At 40.0% G+C, this 21,028-nt stretch overlaps 1 long non-coding RNA gene across 1 annotated transcript in view; it reads left to right on the top strand.

The window, feature by feature from the left end:
* The first annotated feature begins 914 nt into the window (after positions 1-914).
* The window catches only part of LOC111929614 (uncharacterized), a 35,688-nt gene continuing 15,574 nt past the window's right edge, over positions 915-21,028 (top strand). Inside the window, exons 1-4 of the long non-coding RNA XR_002864774.2 lie at positions 915-1,057; positions 4,892-5,021; positions 6,225-6,303; positions 7,986-8,081. This is a non-coding gene — a long non-coding RNA (uncharacterized LOC111929614). The remainder of the gene's footprint in view (positions 1,058-4,891; positions 5,022-6,224; positions 6,304-7,985; positions 8,082-21,028) is intronic.

Raw genomic sequence — 21,028 nt, 5'->3', positions numbered from 1 at the left:
TACGTAATGATTTTGCAATGGATGGAAATGTTCAAATCACTGGTACATCAGTGGCACAAAGGGCAACTCTTCTCATGGTCCATGCAGCAGCTAAGGACAGGGCAAGGGGTAGGAGCTGCTGGCTCCAGCCACAGACCTGCTTCAGCCATTGCTGAACAATTGCTTAGTTTGTCTGTTCATTGCATTTTTAAAATACAAACTGGAAGTAATCTGGTTTGTTGATTTCATTTGCTTTTACAAAAGAAAAAAAGATGACAACACAAATGACTACTTGATACATCTGTAAATGCATCAGGCAAATGGTATCAGGCAAAGTGAAGGTATGTTTGGGGTTTTTCCCCTTGAATATTTTATTAATATTCCTGTGATTAGCACTGAGCAAGCTGAGACCTGAATTTCTGCTGCTGTGCTAAGGCAACAGGAGACACCTCCCTCAGCCAAATTTCTAGTGAACTTTCTGAAGACAACAATGGGGAAAGCACCACAGGATCCCTAGGGGAACAACACCATCTCCTGACATTTTTAGACAAATTGCTGGGGAAGCCTGACACTGAGGCTGCTGGATTCTGTGGAATTAACATTATCTCAACTTCAGCTTTCCTCCTTGAATCTAACTCTGTATAAGTAGAATGCAAAGTGATTTTTTTGTATATGTGATATGATAATTAAAGTTAACATTTTCTCTGCACTTGCTACTCTGAACTGTAAAGGAAAGCCAAATGAATTGTCAAGGAGACATAGTGGAAATTAATGATGGGGATAGAACTCAGAAGGGCTCTGGACATCTGGGCTCAGTGCTCTGCTGAACACCAGTAATTGGTTAAAATCTGTTAATATCACCTGAGGTGAATGTCCTAAGCTTTCCCTGACAACTCTGCTGGCTGCTAGCTATGCTTTTGTGCCTTCATTTCCAGCCCAGGGCCAGACACACTCCTTTCCATTTCCTTGGGAAGAAGACTGAGTGAAATTAGCAGATGACTGCGGCAACTGTATCGCCTCTTTGCTCTGTCCCTTGCAGCCTGCACTCACTGCCAGTGGTCAACTTACCTGGTCACAGGTATGTAGTCCCCCAGCTTCCTATCATCTGCTTAGGGTGGAAACTTCAACACCTGGCTGGAAAACATGTAAAATTTTAAGAAGTATTGCCCCTGTCAATGATGGAAAACTGCAAAAATCTCACTCTGAAAATGTAGAAAAACGAGTTAAAAGACACCAATGCTCTGCCACAACATCACTAAGATTTGATGAAATGACAGTTCTTAAAAAAAAAAGGATTTTTATGTCTGCTTTCAAACATAATCTTGAATAACAACTCATATTCCCAGTATCATGGCATGAAACCCTAGACAATGCAACTACACAAAGTATAGCTTCTCCAATGTTAAACCACCAGCAAGGACAAACTATTTTTAGAGTTGTCATATATTACTGCACCTGAGCTTTATTGGTCTTCAGATTAAAAGAGGTTTTTCTTCAGAGAAGTTCACTTGAATTTTACACTCATTTACTAAGCCTTATGTTACTATTCAATTTATTTTAAAGCAGATTCTTTGGGAAAAAATTAGAAAGCTAATTTGAATTGATTCTTTGGAGATTCAGGCTTAAATGAAGTGCCATAAAATTGGCAGTCAAAGTGAAAAAATAGAATTGAATTCTATACTTGTACTACTCAATGGACACAAGCACCTTGCCCTTTGATGCTGCTGCTGAGGTTTTTGATGCAGTGTATTTCAGACAATTTAAACACACCTAAGCACGACACTTCACTGAAGTTTTGGTCACTAAGGAACCACAGAGTATTCCTTGTTCAATTGGTTTTTATCAGATAAATTTATGGCTGGTGGGTTCATAAAATTCCTCATTCTCTCCAGGTTTTCAAAACTAATTTTATAAATACCTAGTGGCATTAATCATAATATTGGGTAAGTAATGGGAGTTTAGCATTTAGTTGTGGACTTGTCAGGACAATGCTCCTCACTGAGAAGCTCCCCTTTTTCCATTTCTAAGTGTACCAGATTTGGATAAGAATATTTTGAGTATCCAGCAGTTTTAATGCTCAATTTAGAACATTCTGTGACAGGTTTCAGGTTTAGGTAGCAGATGTGTTTTTCGAGTTTTTTCAGAAACCATGTAACTTTTAGCTTTTACTATCCCATATTACAGGGCATCTAAAATTGTTAACATTTTCAGACAATTTCGGCCACCATGGTCATTCATTATAAAATGAGTAAATATTTTTACAGGTTTTTGGTCAACAGGTCAAGCCTGTAGACAGAAACATTTTAGACATCTAGAGACATTTTTCTCTAGAAAAATGAAACTGTCTGCTTAACAGAATTTATGCTTTTCTGTAACTGTTTGATGCATTTACAGCTTGGGAAATTCACAGAAATAATGGCTGAGGCGATGGTTGTTCAATTTCCTGTCACATAAATTACTGAGTAGATGTTCATTACTCCATCCCAGTGCTGTGCTTCCAACCTAATCAGAGGAAGAAGTAAGGATTTGGAAAAACATTCTGGAGAAAACTCCAGTTCATGCTATTATTTTCTCTGCACATATGGCCCTATATTACAAATGACTGTTATTTTGTATGAGTAAATATGTGATGAAACACTGAAACTGAAAAAAAATATATATATTGCTTTTTCTTATAAACTTCATTTGAAAACAATTTTACTGAAAGTGGCCTTCATTCTCTGGATTATTTTCTGATGTGCCCAGTTTTTCTAACAATATTAGTCAGGAGCAGACATGCTTATTTGCTTTAGCTCCTGTTGTAAGTGGACACCTGAAGTCAGACACCAAAGTTGGTATTTAAATGTGGAAAATAAAATCCCCCAGTCTTTCACACATGCTAAGTTTTGCTACAACCCTCAGTGATCTCAGTGGGAGCTGTGGCTGCTTAACATTTTGAAAATTTGGCAGTTTTAAGTGAGGTGCTTTGTGAAGGAGAGAGGTGTCTGTCTGCCTTGATCCAACTGGAATGCTCCTTGGAACCAGCTGGAAATGAGGGGGGTGTGATGCTTCCCTTGTTTGCTGCACTGCCGAGCTGATGGAGACCTATGGACTGCTCTGTGCCCCTGGCTCTCTGAAAGCAGAGCTTGCTGTTCAGAAACTTTCAGGCACCTGCTATTCAGAAAATTTCTTCTACCCCTTTTTGCTTAAGACATTAAGCAGAATTTGCCAACATGCTGGCAGCCACAAACATGTCAAGCTGTTTGGCTCTGGGAAGTGGCATGTGGTGAGTTTTCTCATTCATAGGGCAGAATTTTGACAGAGCTGATCTCTGGATCCCTGGAAATCCTTTAGCATCTGTCATGCTTACATAAAGAATAAAATTTTCTCAAAGCCAGAGACCTGTCCTCAGTGTATCTCAATGGCTAAGGATCTGAAATTTCCCTCTATTGAAAATGGAATTGTTTCTGAATGCTGTGTGCAGTAAGAATATAATAACATGAAGGATAAAGAAAAAATTAGAAAAGTAAATTTCATCCAGTTGTCTCTGCTTTGTATTTCTCTTCTTACTCCACCAGAAGTCCGAGTCTTTCCTCTCTGTGCAGAGCAGCACTTTGGGAACAAAGTGATACAACCCTGAGCCAGAAATGCCCCTCTCTTTCTTCCAAGTGGGTGTGCAAAAAGACATCAGCACTGTCCAGATTTTAGATCTCTGTCTTATTTATGTGTTATAATATTAAAATACGGCAGGATAACCTTTTTCCATAGATAAACATAGCTTTTGGACACCAAATGAAGCACAAGGTTTGGAAACCTGCCTCCTTTCTCCTTGTAGGATACCTCCTTCCCTCAATCCTGGCTTTTCCATCCTGTGGTTTTCAGTGGCTTCTTGGGCTGAGAAAGTCCATGAAACTTATGCTGGTCCTTGAAGAAACCTGCTGCTCCCTGGGTTCCCACAGCTCAGGTCTGCTCCCTCCTGCCAGCCTCCTGGTATACCCCAAGGCCTTCCCCATGGCCCCATCCCATGGTCCCAGGCAGAGGAGGCTCCCAGCAAGCTGTTCTACAAACTTGTATAAGGAAAGCAATGATTTGTTAAGAATCTTGTTTTGTTCCTGTTGAATTAAGAGTAAACTACAAGCTTTGTGTTTTACCCATTGATCTCATTAGCAATTTTTTTTTGGAGAAGGAAGTTGGCTGGCAGTTCTGGTTGTTACTCAGTTGTAAATAATGATGTAAACTGTTAATTACATGATATTTGTTTATTTGCTGAAGATTAGTAAAGGCCTTTTAAGAGGCCCAGCAGATTTGGGGGGGTTATTAAATCATGTTGTAAAAGGATGGATCCACACCTGATTCTAAATGGCAAATTGATTCCAGGTAAGGTCTAGAGAAGGTATGCAAAGAAAATGAAAGACACTTCTTAATTTTTAGGGGAAAAAAGCTGCTTGAGAACAGGAAATCATTGCAAAACCAAGCATTTTTTTATAATTAGGCTTTGATAATTGCAGTGAATTGTCTCTTCTTCATAGCTGTGTCTGAGTCCCTTTGCTGATCTGAGTGCTGTCCCTCAAACAGGGTGTCTTGTGTCTTATTTGTCTTAAGATAAATAAACCCATCATTTTCTCAGGTTTATATCTGATTATAATCAGGTTATAATGATGACTATATTCTAATTATAATTTTAAATAAACCTGATTTTATTTAGGTATTTATTAGATCTGGTCACCAGAAATAGTAACACAGTAAAACCAGATTTGATTATTAGCTAAACCTTTGACAATATAACTCAAACAGTAGATTAGTTTTCTCTTTGAGTTAAGCAACAGAAGATGCAATTTCCATTCTTTCAGCCAGCATAATAATTTTCTTTAGAAAACCTTTTGGAAATGTTCTTTTACAAGATTCTGACCTTTTTTATTCCCATATCTTTTAGGGGCAATGTGAAAGAAGTAAAGGAGGAAATTCAAGTGCAAGAAGCAGAAGAAGGATGAAACAGGAGAGGGTTTTCTTTTCAGAAAAATGAAAATGGAAAAAATCTAACAAATCTTTTTATGGGAAGCTGAGTAAGTAAACATTGTTTATTTCAAAAGTACCTACAAAAATAGCAGTATAAATGAAAATATTTGTCATCGTTACAAGCTGCCCATAGGCAGTATTAATGTAATTATTTTACTCCATATCTAATGCTGAAGTGTCACACCATGCAGATAAGTGCTTTAGAGGTGCCAATAGATAGACTTTTGATATTAAAGATATTTGTATTTGATATTGTTGATATAAAGATATTTGTATTACCACACAGTAATCAAAGTGAGAAATAGTACAATGGCAAGAGAGTTACCTTTATTTTAGAGCTGGGAGCACATGTCCATAGCAGAGCTGAGGGCCAAGCAGAGCATGTGCTGCACAGTCTGTGTGTCCTTCCTGCTGTCCATGAGCAAAGCAGAGCCTGTCTGAGGTGCTGTGGCCCCCAGGGTTACTCAGCAGCTGCAGTGCCCCACACCTCTGTGGGTGTAACCACTGCTCACATCCTGTGCAGACAAGGCACTTTTGCTCTCTGATGCTTTCCAGGTATAATTTCAATGGGACATCAATATCCAGTTCCAGCCACAGATGCCTTTGCTCTGCTTTAATTATCTGATGACCATGGTAACTCCATTTATTTCATAATTTTTTCAAGCCATCAGAAAAGTAAAATCTAAAAGATATGTCCAAAGAGCCAGGAAATGTACAACATAGACATCTTTATAAAGTTATATTTGTGAGACAACTACAGAAAATTATCTGTCATAAGATTTACAAAACAAGACTTAAAACAAGTAAATTAGTACTGAAAGACTTTACTAGCCTCACAGTAAATCTTGTTTTTCAATATACATAGGAAACATAAAAGCACTGTCATGCCAAGTAACAAATTCCCTTTTCCTCATCACATAACAAGACCTCTGACTGGAACTGTCCCCCAGAATAGTTTGACTTTACCTTTGTTGTTCACATTAAATCCAGTACATAATTTTTTGACTTTTAGAATCAGGTTGACATTTAATTATTAGTAAGCAGAAAATATAATCAATAGAGTTTACTTTAACAGTTACTCACTTTGTCCCACATGATAATGAAGACATAAATTTTTAAATATCTATGCACAAGTGTATTCCAAGAAGCAGAACATTTGTAGTTCTAGAACTCTGTTCCCTTTCTTAATGACTGATGTAGATGAATAAATTGATATCCAAATAAGCCAAGTCACTTCAATTGTTTTACAGTAAAGGTTATTTACAGCTTCCTCAAATCTGATACATCTCTAAATGGCTGAGGAGATGAAAGAGCATTCACTAGACTGAGGTAAGTGCTCTGAGGAGTGCAAAACTCAAAAAATTTACACCTTTCTGTAACAAAATGCTACATACTTTGTATTTGTTAAAATAATGGTAATAATAATAATAATAATAATAATAATAATAATAATAATAATAATAATAATAATAATAATAATAATATTTATTAGATCTACAACTAATTTTTTTTTTTAATCACCATTTTTAATATGCTTCGTTCACAGAACTAAATGTAAGCTGTGCTTAGACATGTTTCAAAACTTACCCTGTAATTATAACATATGGAGATCCAGGTGTCATCCCCCTTAAATTGCCTGGCCACTGCACCATGTAATTGAGGGCAGAAATGGACCAGGATCCCTCTGCTTGTATATGTCAGCAAGGAATTATCTATGATGATTCTTTTCCCATTTATCATTTGGTTGAAGATTTTGCAATAATTTCTTCAGCTCTCTTGCATGCCCACTCTACAGCCACGTTTGCACTGTGTTTCTGTGGCACGTGTTGAAAACAATTATTAGCACATGCTGAAGACTATCAAGTGGGATGTTTGCAGCTGTCACTTCACAGGATTATCTTTTGCCTCCCATTTGGGATGATTATGTCTGTTGTCAACAGGCTGTTGGAGGATCATGTAACAGGGGCCAAATGCAAGACTCTTCTCATCAGACAGCACTTAGGGGTAGGAAACCCAAGGGAAATAAATGCAGGGGACATAAAAAGAGAAAATAAGCACAGGGAAGGAATAATGGAGTTTTGTTCATAGCTGAGTGATGTTTCGTAACTTCAGCATAATTTGGCTTTTTGATGAAGCTAATGCTTCATTCAATGCAATTTTATTCTTAAATTACCTGCAAATTCAAAATGATTTTCTGACTACATCATTTGGTCTGACTCAGACATGGCAAATACAATATGAGCAACTCCATGTCACTAAGGCACAGGAGCCTGCAGCTGAGGAAGCCTGAGGCATTTCCTCAAATTTCCATTGAAGTTGCTAGAGGGTTTTCCTAAATAAAGAAAGAGAAGTGCTTGTGATCAGGCTATGTACCTCACAGGATGGGGATGTGATAGGAAAAATTCCCTGTATCTAAAGGCTTGTCAAAAATACAACCCCCAGAACATGGAGCATTTCACAGCTGAGAGCCAGATGGATGGTGAATACCCTTCACCCAGACCCCTTTCTCCTTTCTTTTTTCATATGTTTAAGGCAGAGAGAAGTAATTAATGATATGTGGGAGAAGTGTAGGGTATTACACTCCAAGAGCTAAAATGCTCACAGGCACTTGATGCCTTGCTGCACTGAGAACTACTCACAAGTTGCTGCTCCTAAAGTCCAGCCATATGTGTTAGAAAAGCTAGTGTGAAGTTTTAATGTGCAAGTAGGTAGTTAGACAGGCACATAAATATTTCATGGAGAATTGTTAGATAAATATGCAAGAGGTTTTTATTCAGATCCAAATTTGCCTTTACTCAGGCATTGAATTTGGTAAACAAGAGGTTCAATATTTGATGCTTGAGTGTAGGTATCCATATGAATTGATACTTCTCAATTAGATAGTGGGTATTTCTTTGACATAAGTTCTCAATCAAATAAAGGTTGAAGTCACTGGCACACTGGATGTGCTGCAGGTAGAACATCAATGAGACATGCATGGCTTTGTGTAACACGCATTTTTTGTATTGCAGTCTTCAGATTTTGTCTGCAAGAAGAGTTTGATGCAATCAGTCACAGCTCTTACAAGAAAACTACAAAATTCATTGACACTAATTATCTGACTTAAGGTAGAGTTTTGTGCCAGTTCTCCATCATCTCCCCCTCCTTGTCTGGCAAAATGAGAGTGAACATCAGTGCAGGTTCCTGTGGGGAGTTGTTTTGGCTGGAGCCTGGCAGGCACAGATGGACAACAAGCTGCAGACCCTGGTCCTGCTTGGCTGAACAACCACACTGGGTCATCTAATGGATACTCAGAGCTGTGAGAACACTTGTTTGCTCTGAACTGCAGCTCCCCTGGTTTCCTTGAGTTGGCAACTGGCACACTGTAGTCCGTCTCAAAAGAATTTCTCTCTGATGCCCATTTTTGGTATGTGACAAGCCTTGTGGCCTCCTTCTTCTCTTCCTTCTCCCACACACAGAGCTGTGAGAAAGCCTCTGCCCTTTGTACCCACCACTCAGCTTGCAGGCACTGGTGCTCTGCACAGAACATGCGTCATTAGGCTCATTCCTGGGCCTCCAGCTGATGACAGGGCCTGGTCCTAAGAAGCCCAGATCAGCAGCATGGACACATGGCATGGTCAGTGCGGGTGCCCCAGGCACTGCTGATGCTTCTGGCCCACCAGATCTCCCTGTTAATACCTGGCTATGTGAGGGTGGCTAGAAAGGAAAAGCCATGGGATAAGGGCAGCACATAGAAACACAGGGCACCCGGAGAATTAGCAGGATGAGGGGAATGTTGGCACTGCAGTGAGGCCTTGAGTACACATCATCATCAATGGCAGTTGATGATGGAAGAGGAACAGCTGGAGAGAAGGGCATCAAGGCCATTTAGAGCACGGGACATCTGAGCACAGATGCCTCTGCTGCATATCTGCTCATGGTGCCCTCTGCTGCAGTCCCAGCAGCCACACAAGCCTGCTGGTATCCTGTAGCAGCTCCAGGACCACCCTTCTTCCTGGTGCTACATCCCTGCTTTGTCCCTTCCTGTAGACAGTCCTTGAACCCTGCTAGGCCAAGCTCCTTTTCTTTTATTCATTCCTGCAATCCCACTTGTTGTATGAACTGAGACTAGTTTCTCTGCTACGCCCCATGAAACCAGCAATGCTGCATCCATCTCTCTCTTCCTTGCAATCTCTGATCCCTTCCAGACTGACAACATGGCTTCTGCTTATCTGAATTCCTTCTGTGCTCTGACACCAGGGTGTTAGATGAGTTTCTGGGAAGACAGGCTTCCCACTCCCAATGTCCTGAAGAAAGCTTCAAGTATGCAGTGTGGCTCCTCTAAAACCCATGATAACCATGTGTAATCAAAGCAATCACATCTAGACAGTGGCTAACATTGCAGATGCTTGGGCTCTTTCATGGTATTCCATTTTTTCCCTATTTTTTTTTTCTCCTTCCCTCTCTTTTATACTTATCTCCCCACCATATCTGGCCCTTCAGTCTCCTTGCCCATACTAGAAAAATGAGGAATCTATGACAATAGTACAAGAGTGTTTTGTGACTATGACACAGTGGTAGATGGCTCTGACAGCACAATTATGTTGAAGCCAATGGAATTCAGCATTTTTTATCCCACAGCTAAGAATCTGACTCCTATTTTCAAGAGATTAATTCTTTTCAGATTTACAGAAGTCATCCCATGTGTGTTCTTGCTGTTCCTTCTTCTTGTCAAAGCACTTTACTTCTCTGTTCTCATAACAATCTATTTTTTGAAAACAATGAATGAATTTAATAAGAATAATGGCCTTGTGTGTGAGGCTCAATCAATCCAATTTTCAAGCCTTTTCAAAATTTGCCAAGCTCTACAGCTTAAAAATCCACACTTCAGCTTCTCACAGCAAGTGTAAGATGCTTCTTAAATTTCTGGGCAGTTGGAGCATTTGCTATCCTCAGGCAACATCAATTTGTACATTACCACAATGAGCCCAAATTGCTCTCCGTGGTTTGATTCAGTTCCAGAGGCAAATTATAAGATTTAGGCACAACTGGGAAAATATAGGTGAGAATTTCAAAAGTTCCTTCCAGCACATACAAGCTCAGCTTCCTTAAAACTGCTAGCACTTGTGCTCCAGGTCAGTCAGTATTCAACGTCTGCTCACATAACACTTTATTATACCTCTGTTAAGGTGTGTTAGGAGAGCCCAGCAGGCATACTTCTTACTTCTGAATTGACTGCAAGCTAGTGAACAGATGTGATTCCCTCCCTCCACCCTCCTGAAGAGCCACGCGGGTAATTTCACCTGCAGACATGCAGATGAATATTTACTCAGTGCAGGCAAACTACTTACATCTGCTACACTATTTCTCTTGGTTATTTTTGTGACATTGTCAGGAAGGCCTTTACATTTTTTGGCTGAAGCACCCCAAACAATAACTCTTTGAATAAGCTGAGAATGGACAATGAACTCATGCGAGTGATTTGTGACCATGGCCTCAGTCAGACTAATGAGAGTGCACATTTCTGCCATGTGGCCATTGCTCATATGTTCTTCAGAGGTGCTCAAAACGTAGGTTTTGCAATAAAAAAAAACCAAAACATTTTGGCATAAAACACATTAAAAAGAACAACTACTTAAGGTTTATGCAATGAAAATAACAACTTAAAAAAAAAGGTACTAAACAAAAAATAAGAGTATGTATGAAAAACTATAAAAAATAAGTTGCTACTGTTAAGAAGAAGGCTGAAGTACTGAATATTAACCTAAAGAATTCTAAAATAGATATTTCTCTGTATTTCTGTGCTATGAGAAATAATCATATCAGACAACACATTTTAGAGTTCCTACTCTATTTTTCTTGTGACACTGCACCTTAGAAAACTGAGATCGGGTCTTTTACTTAACCCTTTTTTTTTAGTTTTTACATTTTTGCATTTAGTAATATTGCACTGCTGTTTTGTCTGTTCTTTGTCAATGTTACTTCTAGGCTTTGACGTTTCAATAAAATAATGTTTTCATGTTCAATTGGGAAATGCTATCAGGACATACTTGTGTTTAAACACATTTCAGTGGAAGGAATTATAAAAGAAAGTCCCTAAAAACATGACTGTTGATCTCTGATTATGTGAAGCATCTTTTATCTCAATTAATTGCTAGATTTGTCTCTTTAACATTGCTTTTACAGGGACAGGAAAGAATACTATTCAAAACACATTAAAGAATAGAAAAAGCACTGATATTTTCTCTTATTGTTCAAATGACATCTCAAGCATCAAACAAAACATGAAGAGTGAGTCAATATCTTGAAAGCACAAAAACACAAATTGATCTTTTTATTTAAAGCGGTTCCATGTGTTGAGCTGAAGTGGGAGTCCCAGATACTTTCCACTTACAAAAAAGTTTCCACTTACCACATAAGTTTAACCTAAAAACCCAGAAGTGTATTCGGTAGCTTGACATCTTTGAAAGCTCAGCAGTAAAGTTCAGCCAATCTCCCTAGAAGGTTCCATGGAGGAGCAGCCCTAATTAAGGTCTTCTCACCCTGTGCTTTTGCTTTTCCTTGTTCTTGTGCATGTCTTTGCCTTGGGAACAAGGCTGAGATTTGATGCATTGAGCACATTTCATCCCCTGGCCAGCAGCACCATGGGTCCCTGCTTGGGGTGGGGAGGAAGCAAAGCTGGACATAGCCATGTAGGGAATTGCAGGACATGCTGCATGGCCTGGGAGCCCCATGGAAGCTCCCCTAGAGCTTGTCTTCCCAAGGAAGGCTTGCCATGAGCTCCTCTTTCTAATCTGACTTGTAGATGTCCACTGTAGGGAAAGGTGCAGGAAAGAGATATCCTGAGACACACCTAACACTGATGGCAGTGATGCTGAGCTTGTGAAGCATGACTTGGATGCCCTGCAGCAGCTGTGCCCATGCTTTTAGGGCTGAACAGACTGAAGCAGCTGCCTTGTGATACCCAGAAGCACCAATCTGGCTTCATCCAACTATCCACACCTTCCAAATGTACCTTCAGAGGCAACTAGAAATACCTGCCCTGTTTGTGCGGTGTTGAGTGTTCTTGCTAATGTGCTGCCTCTTTAGCAGGGCACTCAGGATTGAGCTCCAGCTAAGATAACTATGAGCATCTTGTACGCTTTTATTATTAATGCTGTTGCTGTTTGTTTTCTTATTTCTTATCTCAGTCTGTGATCATTGCCTTTTGTGATTCCAATTCTCCTCTTCAGCCCCAATAGGGGAGGAAGAGGGGAAGGAGGCAGTGAAGAAGCAGCACATGGTTTGGAGTTCTGATAGGAATACTAAATGGGAGAATACCATTCCTAAAACATGACAACACAGCACTTGATTCCTCTGGGCAGGATACAACAGGCCACTGATAAGTGCATGCTGCTGCTAATGGAGTTTCCAAAGCTGTAGTTGGTGTAAACACTTTGTGTCTGGCACTTGCCTATGCTGGGTGAAATGGTGTGTCCCAGACTTTCCAAAGCATCTTATGCAATTGTTATGGGGTTCTTTTCTCCATGCTGGGTATTGCCAGGTTGAGAGTAGCTGTGTTGTCTAGGGCAACAGAGGAGTCCTGTCTAGGGGAGGCATACAGAAGGACTTGTGTGCTGAACCTTGCTCAAGAAAATTGCTCTGAGCTGACCCCTCAGTTGGGCACCTTTGTGTAACAGGGTACCTGTTTGTACAGACAGGACCATGTCTGTACATGTCTGTAATGAGAGCCCAAAGTGAGCAGGATGCTTGTCAGAGGGTATGCTGGAGATTTGGGGCATTACACATGCTGGCTGCATGTTTCCAAAGGTTCCTGCACACAGAGACAAGAGGTATGGGAGATGGGAGCCAGCCTGTCAGAATGCTGAATGCTACCAGCTGCCAGACCATAGGGCTTGGGCCCTATGATCCAGTGACCCTGAGTCTGAACGTGGATGATTTTTATAGCCAGAAGATATGTAACCTGTGGTGTTTCTGGGCAGAGCTATTTGCTGATTAACCTTGATGACCCTGGATTCTAATAATGCAGTAATTTTGAGGCTAATGTAGCAAATTTAGGCAGAGGAGACCTTTCAGGTGACACTTGTGTAAAGATTCCAATTTAAAAATAAAGTAGGATTAGGAAGAACATATTAGCTAAAACATTTGGCAGCTATTTTGGACTTGACATCATAATTCTTGTGAATTAATGAAAGTTATCTGTAATATTCTGGCAAACCTCTGTTCCTTGTTTATCAGCTCTATTATCCCTTGTCATGTTTTAAGTCTAAGCTATGAGACTAATCAGAAGCCAGATAAAATAGCAGAATGATCTCTGCTGATTTCAGACATCTCTGGAGCAGACTCAAATGCTAGTAATCTCTTAGAATATGAACCCAATTTTGAAGGCATTTATACTGATGGAATAACTGCTTGCTCCAGGAAGTTACTCTGCATTTCCATCATTTAAACTCTTCTCCTTTTATTCACCTGTGCACCACCAGACAATGCTTCTGTGCTTTATAAATAACAGTGAGTAACAGACAGTGATTGTATCCTCATGCCCTCTTTCGATTAAGTTCTCTACGGATTTGGATGGGTAAAAGCTTTATGCTTCAGACTTGCCTTTTATTTGTGCCACTTAAATTTTTCATCTATATAAAGTTATTTTCCCTCTTCAGTCCTTCCCTGTCCTCTCCTGCCTCTGGCTGCTCCTCAGCATTTTAGTCAATAGGAGCTTCAATCGGTGCAAGCACATTAGGAATTAGCCCAAGAGCAAGTGTGATATGAGAAAGTTTCCTATTATTTCCAAAGAGAAGATAAAAGCAAAGGAAAGAACCAAGTATACTGAGCAAAACAAGGACAACAGACAAAAGTACAGGATCAAGGAGGGAAGATCTATTAAACTTGCATTCAACTCAGTGGAAAGAGAAAGGGCCAAGGCATGTAGTGTGTCTGCAATTATCATACAGTGCTTTGGGACAGTGATTTCCAGTATGCTCTTTCCCATTTTGTTTAATTTTTAATTCAAATTGTGTACTAAAAATAGGGAGCATTTTGGAGCTGAAAGGATGTGAATGGCATAGGAATAAAAACCAGAAACTGCAAGAGGAATGCTGCTGTAGCTGAAACAGCCCTGCTGGGATTTTTAGCTTTGTGTCTCAGTCAGTTAGAGTTACAAAATGCAGATTTGCCTTATCTAGGTCATTTTGGCTGAGAGAACACGTGGTAGTCCCTTTGTGAAATAAACAATTAGCCAGAGCAAGTGGTCATCTGTCTAATTCTCTGTAGCTACTGCTATTCCCTTCTCTTACGTGAATTTATTTGTACAAATGATTATTAATATCAAGAAGCTATTATTTTTAGTAAGTTTTATAAAAAAAACCCTGGAACCTCTGGTTTTCAATCTGTATCACTGCAACATGGCTTGTTTGTCCAGAACCAGAAGGTCGAAAGACTTTTATCTAGACAAAATTATGAAACCTTATGCTTATGTATTAGCCTCCTCTCCAGACCGGATAATTTTTTGCCTGAAGTCCCAATTCAGCAACTGCTCTGAAGAGATCCCTTTGAAAAGCAGAGCTATTCCTTCTCTAGGCTAAGAAAAAAACCAAAAACAAACAAACAAACAAACAAACAAACAAACCACAAAAAAAACCCCCCCCAAAAAAGCTGAAATATCAGGGAGCAGTTTCATCTAATTCTTCATCAGCTGTGTTTTACAAGCCTCAGACATCCTCTGCCATGATTGTGTGCATGTGGTGTGGGCACCACTCTTTCCAGCAGCCCCTGGAAGTGGGGCTGCCCCCTCTGCCTTTGGGTGTTCATTACACTGAGACTGGCATTGGTGACTTTTCGTGAAACAGCCGATTTGGCGTGATAAAGACACAAACCAGGGAACTTCTACACTTCAGCTTTTGGTTTTTGTCCAAGTTACATGTTAAATCAATTGTAATATTGATAACATAATCTGGAATCTTTGTCTAGATTTCTGTGGGCTTATGGTTGAAGGATGAAATGCATTTGCCTAATTCATATATTAAATCTCATACCCAGGGAGGCTAAGAAAGAATAATTACCCTGAATTTTACAAAATTACTGTTTTCCAAGGTTCTCCAACCATGTCCAACTGGAAGGATTTTTGCACTCTAATGAACCAGCTTCTCTTTTTGAAAATACTGGTTCATCCAACTAGAGCAGACAGTATTTTAGAAAAAAAAAATGACCCATATGTTTAATTTTCTGCCATTTTAAAATCTAATAATCAGTTGTGGTTCAGAGTAACCAAGGACAGGTTAAAGGGCTTTAAATGGTTAAGTCAAGGTGGGACTTGAATTTTCTGACTTACAATGGTATTGGTAGAACTTGGCAACCAAGAGATACCACCAAATATACCATCTGATTCCTGTTTCCAGATCCTGTTTAGCTTTGTAGAATCTGACCTCCTAAATGCTAAGAACTAGGGGAATACTTGAAAACCCTCCGTTGCACTGTCAGTCAAGGAATTTGCTTGCTTCTCCCAGAAAGCTTAGAAACGTGTTGGGTTTTGGTCGCACTCTATTAGGAATGGAGAAAGTACGACACAGACTCTCTAGCTTTGGTTGCAAAAGAAAGTTTTATTCTTTCGGATCTTCTTGTATAGACAGCTCTGAGAAGGTCCAAGAGATAAAACTCATTGGTCATTAAACAAACACATCACCATCACTGGACAGTTAGGAACGGCACCCTTTGACCCTTTCTCACAAGTAAAGAACAAGGATCCAAACAACACCTGCAAAGGTTGTTCTCCTTCTCCAAGGACTGTTTGGATTCCTCCTTATGATTTCTCAGGCCAGAGTGAGAAGCTTGTGTGACTTAGTTTCACACAGGCTCAAGCTAATGCCTGAAGCCTAAAAATCTCTTATTTGACCACTGTCAGTTCCCACAGGTTTTTGTTTTTTTAATTTTATTTTTTTCCCCCTCATTTTCTTTCATCAACTGTAGCTCCCAATTTCTAATAAGCTGGAGCTGACAGTTATTCTGGAGTTACAACCAATGTTAAGCATACAGGGATGAATGAGGATTAATTTAAATTTTAAGAGGAGAAATTCAGCTCAGAAGTAAGCCAGGTCATATTCCAAAAGTAGTGAATTGTATCCAGGCCCAGTGTGGTGGACAACCAGCATCTGAGCTGCAGCTTACATGCTACAAATAGTTTGTGATTATGTGTATCTAAGAAGGGATACTGCAGATAGGTACCCTTATCATTCTCTGAAGTTTTTATAGGTTTTTATAGGTAAGTTGTTTGCCAAACCTGAAAATCTCCTGTTTTCTGTTGCTGTTGGAGAAAAGATACTAGAGACAACTGAAAGCAAATTACTGTTGTGTGGCATATGGCTCAATCTGAGCAGTAAACCACAAACCAGCCTCATTCTCCAGAAGCTGCTTCATGGAGGCGTCTGTTTGGACTAATACAGCACGTTGTTGCTGTGGAAAAGGAAGGCAGGGCTAGATGTCCTGCATCTGCTTTTGCTGACAACCCAGCAGTGTGATTTCTTCTGCAGTAAAATGTGTTGGAAAGCTTAAATAAATCCTTTAGGAGCACAGCTCATGACACAGGCTTGGGGCAGTGGGGATATGACCCTTGTAAGTGATGGGAGACTGAGGTGAGAAAGAAGACTCTTGCATCTTTCACTGAAATAATTCCCCAAACAAGTTTTAAGTTTAGAACAAGTGGGGGAAAAATAGCTTGTGTGGGATCACCTGAATGACAGTGCCTTGCAGAGCAGGATATCCTTGATATCCTTGATTTCCTGATGATGCACCAGGACAACAGTTCTTTAACACTTACAGAGTATATTTTATCTTCAAAGCTTCACAAACCTTAGCTAATAAATCCTCATAAAGCCTGAGGAGTTACATACATATTGTTACAAGCTATGGACCAACAAAGGACTTCACAGTTGTCACCATGCTTCAAGCTGTGGCTACTGCTGGCATCATCCAGGGCAGGAATTAAGATGATCTTACTAAAAAGCATTCCCCTTCCCACCCCCAACAAGTGGCAGTTCAATGAGACTATCAACAGTGATTTAGAAGTCATGATTCAAAATGAAGCTGGACTACTTCTATCTACCATAGTGTAATATAGCCTTTCACAGCTAATGCCTATAACCAAACAGGCAGTGGGCTGCAGCCTGGGGAACTGGGGCACAGGGCATCCAGGGGTGCACTCAGTCAAAATCCCAGCAAGACAGTGCCAGCTCTTGCACTGCTGGAGCCATGCTATAGCCCTGAATGTTCATCTTCACACCTCAGGGAAATGAAGAAGCAGATCCATAGGAGACATGCGCAGAGAAAGTGAGCAGCATTGTAACTCTGCACGATCTGTAGCTATATAGACATATGTATGTATATATATATTTTTTGTCCTGCTTCTCTTGCTGCTTTTTCTAGAGCCATGATTCCAGGGGTGAAGCAACTGTCTTGAAGCATCTTGCTGCTGGGATAAAAAAAACACCTGTTCCTCCTTAGCATAGATAAGGCCATCTGTGTACAGCTGAAGCGAAATAATATTTAGGAGCCTCATAGGGTACTAAAGACTGCACTTTGAGATCTTCTGCTGATCAAGCTCATGGCAGTGCTCCCTTTGAACTTGCTTACCTGTTATGTAGTTCTTCCCACTTGCATAAATTGAAGTAGAGTGCAATAATGTGCGTGAATAACATGGCCCAGGGAGGGCATGTGTAACACAACCCATGCTGGTAGGAGCCAGCTGATGCTTGGACACCACAGGTCTCTGCACTATGTACCAGTAGGTTTGACATCTGTGTTGTTACATCCATCAGTCAATAAAGCTCCCACTGCCCACCTTTAGAAGGTGAGTTACATGTGAAAACCTGTCTTCACTGTAGTTACCAGGACTAAAAGAGACCACTGGGATTGTGGGGACCTCCATGAAAACTGCTCTGGTAGATATGCCTTACAGAACAGAGATAGGTGTGGCTGCAAGGCAGCAGTTTTCTGCTTGACTGAAAGTCAGACTATGCACCCTGAAGGATATTTGCTTTTGGCCTGTTGCTAAATACCTACTTTAATGGCAATTCCACTGCCATCTCAGTGAATCTCTTCTAGTGAGTCTATATCCTCTTTATGTTTTCCCAATATCTAACCTAAATCTTTCAAATTGTCACTGTTGCAATTACATTCTCATCTATTACTTCTCCACAATTACTTGCTGTCCAGTCCATCATGGCCATGGAAATGGTTTCCTTTTTCTGTGTGACAGCTTGGTTGTACTTTAGGATGCTGTTGTGTCCCAGCTGGGACTTTTCTTTGATTTAAACAGCCCTGGTTCATTCAGCTATACTTGCAGACTGTGGTTTCTAGAGAAATGATCTATTTTGATCCTTCCATTCGGTAAGCCCCTGGTTGTTCCAGGTCCTCCATGGGTCATGCTGGTGATCTCACCAGTGCTGAACCAACAAGCAAGAATTACTTCATATGTTTTTAATGTTACCCAGTGAGAGAACTCTGCTTTTTGGGTGTGTCAGTGTTTACTGGGGGCCCAGGGTAAGCACGGACCCAGGTGTCAAGGAGAGACAGCATTTCCCAGTGGCCCAGAAAACAATTAGATGATATATTTACCATCTGATTTTCACTTCTTCCCTTTTTCTTTGTACCAAGAATACTAGTAAAGGAACCTTACCTCTGTTAATAAATTTCTTCTCTTGTAACTTCCTAATTTAGGATTGCTAAAATGCAGCAGCACTAGTGATATCATGGCTGTACTAGAAAATTCATTCCAAAATTAACATACCCAAGACTTGACCAAGTGAAGCAAACTAATTGTAATGGGTGAGTCATGATAAACTGTAGAAAAAAGTTCAGAATATTTAACAGACATACCAATGGTCACATGAGAAAGACACAAAGGTCAGTATGAGAATTATGTTATTAACATCTTAAGTTTTGCTCCTTCAGAAACTAAGTAATGTAATCCTAATTGAAAGTGAAATTCAACTCTTCTTGTGGAGAAAGACAAAACAAACCAACTAGAAGAACGTAAGTACACATACACAAGTATGTAAGAAACACATAATTTTTACCAAAATACTGAATGTGGCCTAGGGGTGTTGCACAGGCAAGTGGCTGCAACTTGGCCAGTGTTGATTTCCATGTGAAATGGATGCACATATTGACTGAAAAATGTGAAATGGAAAATAAACATCACTGTAAGAGAGAGGGAATTGTGTTTCATCAAAAATGAACTGGTGTTTTGGTGACCAGAATATTTTCTACTTTGGAAACAGTAAAGAGGGGATTTAACTACAGGTGAATGACCTTCGTGTTTCAGCTACTTCTTCCACTTCCCCAGTCTTGACAAAGAAGCTGATGAACAGAGTCTCCTCCCTACATTTGTCACTATGTGTTGCAGGAAACGAACATAACAAAATTTGGTGCAGGATCTTGTGAAAAGGAAAGGTCATTTCATTTTATACAAATCTATTTCCAGTCCTTCAAATTCATTCTTGCAGATTGTTCACGTATACACACACACATATTTCTCACGTGTGTTCACACCCACTCAAGAACCTTTTGCTATCTGTGCTCAGGGAGGCAGGGACAAGAGATGCTGAGCCTTGACTACATCTCAGCTATTTCTTTTCTGGCAGCGACAAACTCCTCTTTGGCTAATCCTTTCATACCCTCTAGGAATTGAGAAATTACTGTAGTGTAATAGACTGACCTCAAATCTCTCTCAGTCCTTGCTCCAAGGATGTAAAGCAGGATTGCTCCCCTTCGTATTTATTTCTGTTCTAAGATTATAATCTAATTTCCTGTTGAGATAAAAGGAGGACAGTGGCAAAACAGCTGAGGTACATCCTTGCTCCCATCTTGCTGTTACCAAAGTGCAAGATTTGAGCTGATGAACCATCTCTGATGGGCTTTATTGCAGAGTAGACAACTGGTCTTCATGGGAATGCACTCCCCAGCATCTACAGTTCAATTTTGCCATTCACATCCTTGGTAATCAGCATGGGTTATTCTTTTAAACCTTGTTCTCATTCCTTATAGTGCTCTGACACACAGGAATTTCTATTAGTAAGTCAGCTAGGTTAATCTTAATAAATATGTCACAAAGGTCCACACAGATGATAGTCTGCAGCCAGGATCTTGTAACTTGAAAAGTATTTCTTCCAGACTCCCAGAAGCTCCAAACTTAGCAGAGGCTGACAGATGGAAAGAGCAGGCTGATGCAGCCCAAACACACCTCTCATCCCAGCGAGGAAGGAGATTATTGCTGCCATAGTAGCCACTTTTAGCCTTTGTGTAAGATTGGATAAGAAGGGCATATGTTTATTTTATTTAGATAAACCAAGGGCCAAAAATATAGTCTGGCAACAGTGGAAATTCTTACTAAAGAAAAGAGCTATAGGAGAAAAACACAATTCTGCATTATCACTGAAGACCTTCTTAAATTGTTTCACTATTTCCTGGTGCAGAAGATTTGCCCCCACAGCAGCCCATGCTGCCCAAGAATGGGTGTATCCTGGGGCTTTCTCAGGGCCACAGCTTTCCCCTCCACTGCTGACGGTACCTCACCCCAGGCAGGCAGGTGAAGAGCTGTCCCTCTCTTCCCCTCCTGCAAATCAGGCTGGTTTGTCTTTTCTCTAGACTTCCGGGCTTCTTGTACTGGCTAAAATTTATAAATTGCAGCCCTTGAAAGAAAAGGACATTTTATAATCACTTTATTTGGGTTACCCTATCCATCCTATACTGAGCCTTTCTTAAAGATCAAATATGATGTGGCTGTTGAATTAAGCATCCATCTCTTTATAGTTATAGATATAGTTATAGATATAGTTTATATCTATATAGTTAGTTTTAGGGTGACACCCTTAGGTTTGTGAGGAGGAAAAGGATAATACACTATTAAAGTTACAATTACTGTGTTGGGTCCAAAATATAAATCCATATGCCAGTTGTTACAACCTAGCTAAAGAGGGGGTAGGAATCCATCAAATTATTTTCCTGGAGTTTCATATAGCTACTCATAAGAGTTAAATTAAATGAATGTGTGTGTATGTGTGTGTGTGTACTAGCTAGATTTATA

The sequence above is a fragment of the Cyanistes caeruleus genome, chromosome 6 (assembly GCF_971803275.1).
Source record: "Cyanistes caeruleus chromosome 6, bCyaCae1.hap1.1, whole genome shotgun sequence".
In the NCBI taxonomy this organism is placed as follows: Eukaryota; Metazoa; Chordata; class Aves; order Passeriformes; family Paridae; genus Cyanistes; species Cyanistes caeruleus.
The sequence above is the reverse complement of the archived record's forward strand: the minus strand, read 5'-3'. Positions and strand labels throughout refer to the sequence as shown.